At 53.9% G+C, this 9212-nt stretch overlaps 4 protein-coding genes and 1 non-coding gene across 16 annotated transcripts in view; 3 read left to right on the top strand and 2 right to left on the bottom strand.

The window, feature by feature from the left end:
* LOC102943236 (zinc finger protein 883) overlaps positions 1-9212 on the bottom strand; it is a 2438435-nt gene that overhangs the window by 231765 nt on the left and 2197458 nt on the right. The window lies entirely within an intron of this gene.
* The window catches only part of LOC119564595 (zinc finger protein 883), a 1467279-nt gene that overhangs the window by 142809 nt on the left and 1315258 nt on the right, over positions 1-9212 (top strand). The window lies entirely within an intron of this gene.
* The window catches only part of LOC122463947 (zinc finger protein 501-like), a 200335-nt gene that overhangs the window by 142524 nt on the left and 48599 nt on the right, over positions 1-9212 (top strand). The gene's annotated exons all lie outside the window — the stretch shown is intronic.
* Positions 1-9212, bottom strand: part of LOC102945014 (zinc finger protein 883-like) — a 705100-nt gene that overhangs the window by 670689 nt on the left and 25199 nt on the right. The gene's annotated exons all lie outside the window — the stretch shown is intronic.
* Positions 53-124, top strand: TRNAM-CAU. Its single transcript has one exon. It is a non-coding gene; the product is annotated as a tRNA-Met (tRNA).

The raw sequence follows: 9212 nt of genomic DNA, 5'->3' as shown, positions 1-9212 counted from the left end.
CGCCTAAACCCCCTGGCCACAGCTCTCCCCTGCCCCGCCGTGGGGAGCTCCCAGCAGAGTGGCGCAGCGGAAGCGTGCTGGGCCCATAACCCAGAGGTCGATGGATCGAAACCATCCTCTGCTAGCTCGGGTTTTATTGCCGACTGCCCTGGAAAGGGTTCAGCCTCCCTCTATTCCTGCTCGCCCTGTGTGACCCTTCCCCGGCCCTGAAAGGCAGGAATAAACCCCAGCAGCCACCCTCTCCCCCAGAGTCCCCTCCCGTCAGGAGACAGCTCTGCAAGGACCGGCTCCGGCTCAGGGTGGCCAGGTTTATACATGTTTTGGTGGTGCCCAGAACAGTTCCAAGTCCTGCCCCCTTTCTCCCTCCCCTTCCCCCCAGCACCCCCATAGCTCTGCCTAAGGCTCTGGGAGGGAGTTTGGGTGCAGGAGGGGGGTGGGCTCTGGGCTGGGGCAGGGGTTGGGGTGCGGGGGGGACACTGGCAGGCTCTGGGAGGGAGTTTGGGTGCAGGAGTGGGGGTGAGGGATCTGGGCTGGGGCAGGGGATGGGGGTGCAGGGGGGGACACTGGCAGGCTCTGGGAGGGAGTTTGGGTGTGGGTGGGGTGAGGGATCTGGGCTGGGGCAGGGGATGGGGGTGCAGGGGAGGACACTGGCAGGCTCTGGGAGGGAGTTTGGGTGTGGGTGGGGTGTGGGCTCTGGGCTGGGGCAGGGGGTTGGGGTGCAGGGGGGGGACACTGGCAGGCTCTGGGAGGGAGTTTGGGTGTGGGTGGGGTGAGGGATCTGTCCTGGGGCAGAGGGTTGGGGTGCGGGGAGGACACTGGCAGGCTCTGGGAGGGAGTTTGGGTGTGGGTGGGGTGAGGGATCTGGGCTGGGGCAGGGGGTTGGGGTGCGGGGGGAGGACACTGGCAGGCTCTGGGAGGGAGTTTGGATGTGGGTGGGGTGAGGGATCTGGGCTGGGGCAGAGGGTTGGGGTGCAGGGGGGGACACTGGCAGGCTCTGGGAGGGAGTTTGGGTGCAGGAGGGGGGTGGGATCTGGGCTGGGGCAGGGGGTTGGGGTGCAGGGGGGGACACTGGCAGGCTCTGGGAGGGAGTTTGGATGTGGGTGGGGGGTGGGATCTGGGCTGGGGCAGGGGATGGGGTGCGGGGGGGACACTGGCAGGCTCTGGGAGGGAGTTTGGGTGTGGGTGGGGGGTGGGATCTGGGCTGGGGCAGAGGGTTGGGGTGCGGGGGGGGACACTGGCAGGCTCTGGGAGGGAGTTTGGGTGTGGGTGGGGTGAGGGATCTGGGCTGGGGCAGGGGGTTGGGGGGCGGGGGGGGACACTGGCAGGCTCTGGGAGGGAGTTTGGGTGTGGGTGGGGTGTGGGATCTGGGCTGGGGCAGAGGGTTGGGGTTTGGCACTTACCTTGGGTGGCTCCTGAAAGTGACCCGCACCCGCATCTGGCAGCAGCTCCAAAGTGGGGGGGAGGGGGGCGGAGGGTCTCCTGGCACCGCTGCCCACGGGCCCCACCCCTGCAGCTCCCATTGGCCGCAGCTTTACAGTGGCAGAATTGGCGCTCGGCGCAGGGGCAGTGTGCCAGAGACACCCCCCCAGGGGCTGCAGGGATGTGCCAGACGCTGCTGGGAGGGGCGCTCCGCCTGGAGCAAGGGTGGGCAGGAAGCCACTTTAGCCCCGGGAGTGGCGGCAGGGGCCCCTGGGCCCTTTTAAATCGCCCGGAGCCAGCTGCTCAGGCGGCCCTGGGGGGCAGCCACACCGGCCGCTGCTGGGACGGCCCCGGGCGGCTGGCTCTGGGGACGGCCTGAGCAGTGGCCAATGCGGCTCTCCCCAGCCAGAGCTCCGTGGCTCCCGGCAGCTGTCCCAGGGCAACCAGAGTGGCAGAGGGCCCCCCAGCAGTGGCCAGAGTGACAGGGGGCCCCTGGGGCTTCCCCCTCCCCAGTGGCACAATGGACCCCCTGGAGCTTCCCCTCCCCGCACCTGGTGCTGTGGGCCCCCCACATTCCCCCCCCCAAGATTCAATCAGGGGTATTTATGGTATAGGTCGGGGGCCATGGCCTGTCCATGACTTTTACTAACAATACCCAGGAGCCTTAGCTACGACTCCAGTCATGTGACTTCTTTTGCAGGAGGGTCTTTTTTCCTGGAAGAGCAGGGTGGTATTTCCGGGGCACAGGCAGCCTGATTCATACTCTGCAAAGCCACCTGCAAGATTCAAACTTTACTCCGGGGGGAATTCTGCGCCACTGCGCACGTGCAGAATTCATGTCCCCCCGTAGATTTCTTTGCTTCCCTGCAGGAAAAATGGCTTTCTGATGGGCGGGAGCAAAGGGAAGCCACAAGCGTGGTCACGCACCCCTCCTGAGCAGTTCTGGGGAGTCGGTTTGGGCTCCTGGTGTAGGGGGCAGAGGGGGGCAGCCTCGCCACGAAGTCTGTTTCCCAGGTGGGGAGAGGGGACTGCAGGGTGATCTCCCACCTCCTTTCATCCAGCAGCCTGTGCTCCTCACTGCCGTGCTGGAGCCTCCACATGTATTTATTGACAAATAAAACGTGTAGAATTTTAAAATATCGAGCACAGAATCTCCTCAGGAGTGCAACCTACTCAGGGAACCTCCTTGCATTGTCACTGCTTGGTCAACCGCTCAGCCATCACACCGATGCACAGAGAGAGTGCCAAGCCCTCCTGCTAGGCGGGGAGGGAGCGGGGGACGGGGTCGGGTCATACACATTCAGACCGTACGCCTCCCCCAGTTACAAACCGCTGCTGAGTTCCCATTCAGGACATTAGCCTTTACCGACAATTTTTGTCTGTGTTCCTTTTTTCAGTATTGCTTTTTTCTTTCAAAAATACGCAGCCCCCTAAACCTGCTTTCAGCAATCAGAATCATCGAATCATAGAAGATCAGGGTGGGAAGGGCCCTCAGGAGGTATCTAGTCCGACCCCCTGCTCAAAGCAGGGCCAACCCCCAACTAAATCATCCCAGCCAGGGCTTTGTCAAGCCTGACCTTAAAAATATCTAAGGAAGGAGATTCCACCACCTCTCTAGGGAACCCATTCCAGTGTTTCACCACCCTCCTAGGGAAAAAGTGTTTCCTAATATCCCGCCTAAACCTAGGATAATTTAGTGTCACCTTATTTTTGCCTGGCCCACTACAAAAGAAGAGGCTTTTGTGGTTTTCCTGAGCCCGAGGATGAAAACGAACGGGTGTCAGCCTGCACGGCTGTGGATCGTTACCGAGCGGAACCCGTTGTTGGCAATGGGAGTGTAGACACAGCCTCAGACTCGGTGCTTGTGAGTGGGGAAGCATTCCCTCTAGAGGCACCCAGGGGGTGGTGTGGAATTGTCCCAGGCAGGGCCACCCAGCTGGGGGCGGGGGCAAGTGGGGCAATTTGCCCCAGGCCCCCACGAGAGTTTTCAGGGGCCCCCACGAGAGATTTTGGCGGCACTGCGGCTGCGGGTCCTTCAGTGCCGCCGAACACACCCGGAGTGAAGGACCCACCGCCGAAGACCTGCCTCCGCTCCAGCTCTTCGGCGGCAAGGGGTTCTTCCGCTCCCTGCCTTCGGCGAAGTGCCCCGAAGACCCAGAGCGGAAGGACCCCCGCCGCCGAAGATCCCAGGCCCCCTGAATCCTCTGGGTGGCCCTGGTCCCCGGTTACTGGGTCGGGGCTCGAGCGGGTTCTTTGCTGTGTTGTTGAAAAGGAACCCCTAGATATTGAACCCGGGCAGCGTTGCTGCCGACTGCAACTGGCAGAAGGGTTACAGAAAGGAGCAGGGGAGAGGAGCACCAATGAATGTGTGCAATTATTCAGTGAGACAGGGGCCTGGCATGAAGGAATCGCCTCTGCCCTTGGCAGAGAGGGGGATTTGTGATGTCCTGGGCTTTGGAGATCCAGGCCCACAGCACTGGGGTGATCAGCCCAGGGATGGGACAGTACATGGAGTGGGGCAGATTTGGGAGCTGGCAACCTCTCTCCCCAGGTATTTCCCCTGCAGGCCCTTTTCAGTGTCTCTCTCTCCCCTTTCCCTGTGTAACCCAGTGGTTCTCAAACTTTTTAAATTGGTGCCCCTGTTCACAAAGCAAGCCTCCGAGTGCGCCCCCCCCTTATAAAGTCAAAACACATTCGTTATATTTAACATTATTTTAAATGCTTAATTTAGTCTTTAATCTACTCTTTATAACGGATTGACCTTTTCTCACCACTTTTATATTAAGCCTAAAACGCACTTTGATTGAATTATTGGGATAAGCAGAAAAGGGTTTTTAAAATAGTTCCTGTTTAATACTGACAGGTTTCAGAGTCGCAGCCGTGTTAGTCTGTATTCGCAAAAAGGACAGGAGAACTTCTGGCATCTTAGAGACGAGCCAATTTATTTGAGCATAAACTTTCGTGAGCTACAGCTCACTTCATCGGATGAATGCAGTGGAAAATACAGTGGGGAGATTTATATACACAGAGAACATGAAACAATGGGGGTTACCGTACACACTGTAATGAGAGTGATCAGGTTAGGTGAGCGATTACCAGCAGGAGAGCCGGGCGGGAGGGAGGGAAACCTTTTGTAGTGATAATCAACATGGGCCATTTCCAGCAGTTGACAAGAACGTCTGAGGAACAGTGGGGGGTGGGGGGGGATAAACATGGGGAAATAGTTTTACTTTGTGTAATGACCCATCCACTCCCAGTCTCTATTCAAGCCTAAGTTAATTGGGTCCAGTTTGCAAATTAATTCCAATTCAGCCATCTCTCATTGGAGCCTGTTATAACATTCAAAAACCAGTCGGAGAACACTTCAGTCTCTCTGGTCACTCGATTCCAGACCTAAAAGCGGCAATTCTTCAACAAAAAAACTCCGAAACCAGACTCCAGCGAGAGAGCGATTGCTAGTCATGCACACTTTCTGGGCCAATTCTCAGTACTGAGTCCTCGTTAAGGGCCCTGTGTGCTTACAAGAAACCTGGAGGACATGATACAGTGCCTGAACACAAAACTGACCTGCTCCCAGGTGCTCCTGGAAAACCCCTTCTTACCTAGAAACAAAGACCAGCAGGAGGGAATCAAGGCCCATCCTGATCCCAGAGCCCAGCCCATACCCACCTCCACGCTGCTACAGACTCACTTTTTTTTCCACCACGGGCAGCCATTCAACAGCCACATAAACCCTGTTAGCCACCGCTCCAGGGAACTGCCTTCGCCACTCAATATGCTCCTGACAGCGGCTCTGCCAAAGATGATCCAATGCTGAGGTATTGATTAGGTGCCGTGTGCCCTCTGACACCCTCCCACTATACGGCAGCCCCTGCTGAGGGCACCCTTGCTGCACCTGCAGCTGGTTCTTCTGGCACCCTGTGGCTTGCCCTCATTCGTCCAACAACAAACCTAAGGCTAGCTGTAAATAATCCTGTCCAACCAAGTCTGGGAAAAGCCATCATGTAGCCAGAAGTTCCCACACCTGCTGGGTAAAAAAAACAAGCCCCCAGAAAATGGTACATAGTCTCAAGTCTCCAGGAAGTTTTTGGAGAGTGTTGGGGACAACTTCCTGGTGCAACCACTGGAGGAATCAGCCAGGGGATGTTCTCCTCTTGACCTGCTGCTTACAAACAGGGAAGAATTAGGAGGGAAAGAAGAAGTGGAGGACAACCTGGGCAGCAGTGACCATGAGATGGTTGAGTTCAGGATCCACCAAAAAAGCATAAAGGAGAATAGCAAAATACGGACCCTGGACTTCAGAAAATCAGACTTTGATTCACTTAGGGAAATGATGGGCAGGATCCCCTGGGAGGCTAATATGAGGGGGAAAGGAGTCCACGAAAGCTGGCTATATTTTAAAGAAGCCTTATTGAGGGCACACGAGCAAACCATCCCGATGTGCAGAAAGAATAGCAAATATGGCAGGCGAACAGCTTGGCTTAACAGTGAAATCTTCGGTGAACTTAAACACAAAAGGGAAGCTTACAAGAAGTGAAAACTTGGACAGATGACTAGGGAGGAGTATAAAAATATTGCTCGAGCATGCAGAGGTGTAATCAGGAAGGCCAAAATGCAACTGGAGTTGCAGCTAGTAAGGGATGTGAAGGGTAACAAGAAGGGTTTCTACAGATATGTTAGCAACAAGAACAAGGTCAGGGAAAGTGTGGGCCCCTTACTGAATGGTGGAAGAAACCTAGTGAGAGATGATGTGGAAAAAGCTGAAGGACTCAATGCTTCATTTGCCTCGGTCTTCAGAGACAAGGTCAGCTCCCAGACAGCTGCACTGGGCAGCATGGTATGGGGAGCAGGTGAGCAGCCCTCAGTGGTGAAAGAACAGATTAAGGACTATTTAGAAAAGCTGGACATGCACAAGTGCATGGGCCCAGGTCTAAGGCATCTGAGGATGCCGAGGGAGTTGGCGGATGTGATTGCAGAGCCATTGGCCATTATCTTTTAAAACTTGTGCTGATTGGGGGAGGTCCCGGACGATTGGAAAAAGGCAAATACCGTGCCTATCTTTAAAAAAGGGAAGAAGAAGAACCCAGGGAACTACAGACCAGTCAGCCTCACCTCAGTCCCTGGAAAAATCATGGAGCAGGTCCTCAAGGAAACCGTTTTGAAGCACTTGGAGGAGAGGAAGGTGATCAAGAACAGTCAACATGGATTCACCAAGGGAAAGTCATGCCTGACCAACCTGATTCCCGTCTACGATGAGATAACTGGCTCTGTGGATATGGGGAAAGTGGTGGGTGTGATAAATATTGAGTTTAGCAAACCTTTTGATATGGTCTCCCACAGGATTCTTGCCAGCAAGTTAAAAAAGTATGGATTGTACGAATGGAGTATAAGGTGGTTAGAAAGGTGGCTAGATTCTCGGGCTCCATGGGCACTGATCAATGGCTCGATTTCTAGCTGGCAGCCGTATCAAGCGGAGTGCTCCAGGGGTCAGTCCTGGGACCGGTTTTGTTCAACATCTTTATTAATGATCTGGATGCTCCGCAAGCTCGCAGATGACACTAAGCTGTGGGGAGAGGTTGATATGCTGGAGGGTAGGGATGGGGGGCCCAGAGTGACCTTGACAAATTGGACAATTGGGCCAAAATAAATCTAATGAGGTTCAACAAAGACAAGTGCAGAGTCTTGCACTTAGGATGGGAGAATCTCAAGCACATCTCCAGGCTGGGGACTGACTGGTTAAGCAGCAGTTCTGCAGAAAAGGACCTGAGGATTACACTGGATGAGAAGCTGGATTGGAGTTAGCGGTGTGCCATTTTTGCCAGGAAGGCTAACGGCATATCGGGCTGCATTAGGAGGAGCATTGCCAGCAGATTGAGGGAAGTGATTATTCCCCATCTATTTGGCACTGGTGAGGCCACATCTGGGGTATTGCATCCAGTTTTCGCCCCACCCTCCCACTACAGAAAGGATTTGGACAAATTGGAGAGAGTCCAGCGGAGGGCAACAAAAGTGATCAGGGGGCTGGGGCACATGACTTATGAGGAGAGGCTGAGGGAAAGGGGGTCATTTAGTCTGCGGAAGAGAAGAGTGAGGGGGGATTTCATAGCTGCTTTCAACTACCTGAAAGGTGGTTCCAAAGAGGATGGATCTAGACTGTTCTCAGTGGTACCAGATGACAGAACAAGGAGCAATGGTCTCAAGTTGCAGTGGGGGAGGTGTAGATTGGATATTAGGAAAAACTTTTTCCCTAGGAGGGTGGTGAAGCACTGGAATGGGTTCCCTAGGGAAGTGGTGGAAACTCCATCCTCAGAGGTTTATAAGGCCCGGCTTGACAAAGCCCTGGCTGGGATGATTTAGTTGGGGTTGGTCCTGCTTTGAGCAGGGGTTTGGGCTAGATACCTCCTGAGGTCTCGTCCAACCCTGATCGAGGGTTAGAATAACATTTCCCAACAAAAGGTTGGTTGAGCTAAGTGCAAACCCCTGTTATAATCCGCCCTGTCCAGTAGCCCCAGGGCACGTTCCAAGCGTTGGATTCGAGCTGCTGAGTCAGCTTCCTGCAGTGAGTTTCAGCTTTCCCAGAGGTAATTTGTGAGGGCTCGCCGTTTTCGGATGTTCTTGTTTAATTCCCCTCCATCCAATTCAAATGAGTTTGAAATTACTCATGGCAACATTCTTTCACCTACTTTGGTAAACTGAGAACAGTTAGGAAATCTTGTACTGAGAGACCAGTCAGCGGGGAACAGAGCTATAGTCATTTGTAAACCAGTTGCATTAAGAACCACAGGTCTCTGGATGGGGGTAGACCACCGTGGGGATGGGGGTGTCACAGACAATTTGGAGGGAGGTGGCGGAGTAGAGGGTGGAAGAGGTTGAATTAGGGTACATTTTCCCTTGGCCCCGAAAGGGGCAGCACGACATGTCCAATTAAAAGGGGGTGTCACGCCTGAAGAATTTACAATATCCACCAAAATAACAGGAACAACAAGACAAACACAGGACACAATGTTTTGTTGCGACAGGGGACCCAGGGCGTTCTGGGTTTTCTTCCACTGGCCCCAGCTTGCCCATAAAGTGTCTGAAAAAGAAAATAAACATTCCCCAGCCCCTTGGTGGGGACAGATGATTGCTTAAAAATGCCCCTTTCTTTTCACAGTTTTTTTGGCTGACTGCAGGAAAACCGAAGAATTACCTTTATATTTTGTCTGTTTGTTTTGTACAAAGGATACTTGCTGCATAGCTAGGCAGAGGAGGCCTGTCTATGTGAACACGGCCTGTTCCTGAAGTCTTTGCCCCAGCTCATCACTAGATGTGAGGGGGGAGGTCATTCAGACCCTCCTTACACTAGCTATTTAAAAACTCCTTATTGTCCCTATCTCTGCTGGCCTTAGATTTCTCCTCCTGTCCCTTCTTTGGCAGCTCACATGAGGTGGCCAAGTGGTTGAAGTGGTGGGCTGCTAATCATTGTGCTTTGCACGCATGGGTTTGAATCCCATCATTGTGTGCATTTTGTCTTCTTCCCTCCTTCACAAGCAATCATCTCCCCTTTGGTGCAAGCCACATTGCTTCCTGTAAACAAAAACCTTCTCAGGAACTCAGACCTCTCTTGCTTTCAATAAAATATTTCTAAATCCCAGATTTCTCAAATAATTCTCTTTGTTCCGTATTTCTTAGTTTTTATCTCAAAAGGTAGCATCCTCATAATCTCCCCCAAACACCCTGGGACCTGCCCAAACAATTAAAATGCCCCTGTTCTCAGCAAGGCCACGACAGTGACCCACAGCTAAAGTGTCTAG

Source organism: Chelonia mydas, chromosome 28 (assembly GCF_015237465.2).
Source record: "Chelonia mydas isolate rCheMyd1 chromosome 28, rCheMyd1.pri.v2, whole genome shotgun sequence".
NCBI lineage: Eukaryota > Metazoa > Chordata > Testudines > Cheloniidae > Chelonia > Chelonia mydas.
Note: the sequence above shows the minus strand (reverse complement) of the source record. Positions and strands in the feature narration are given on the sequence as shown.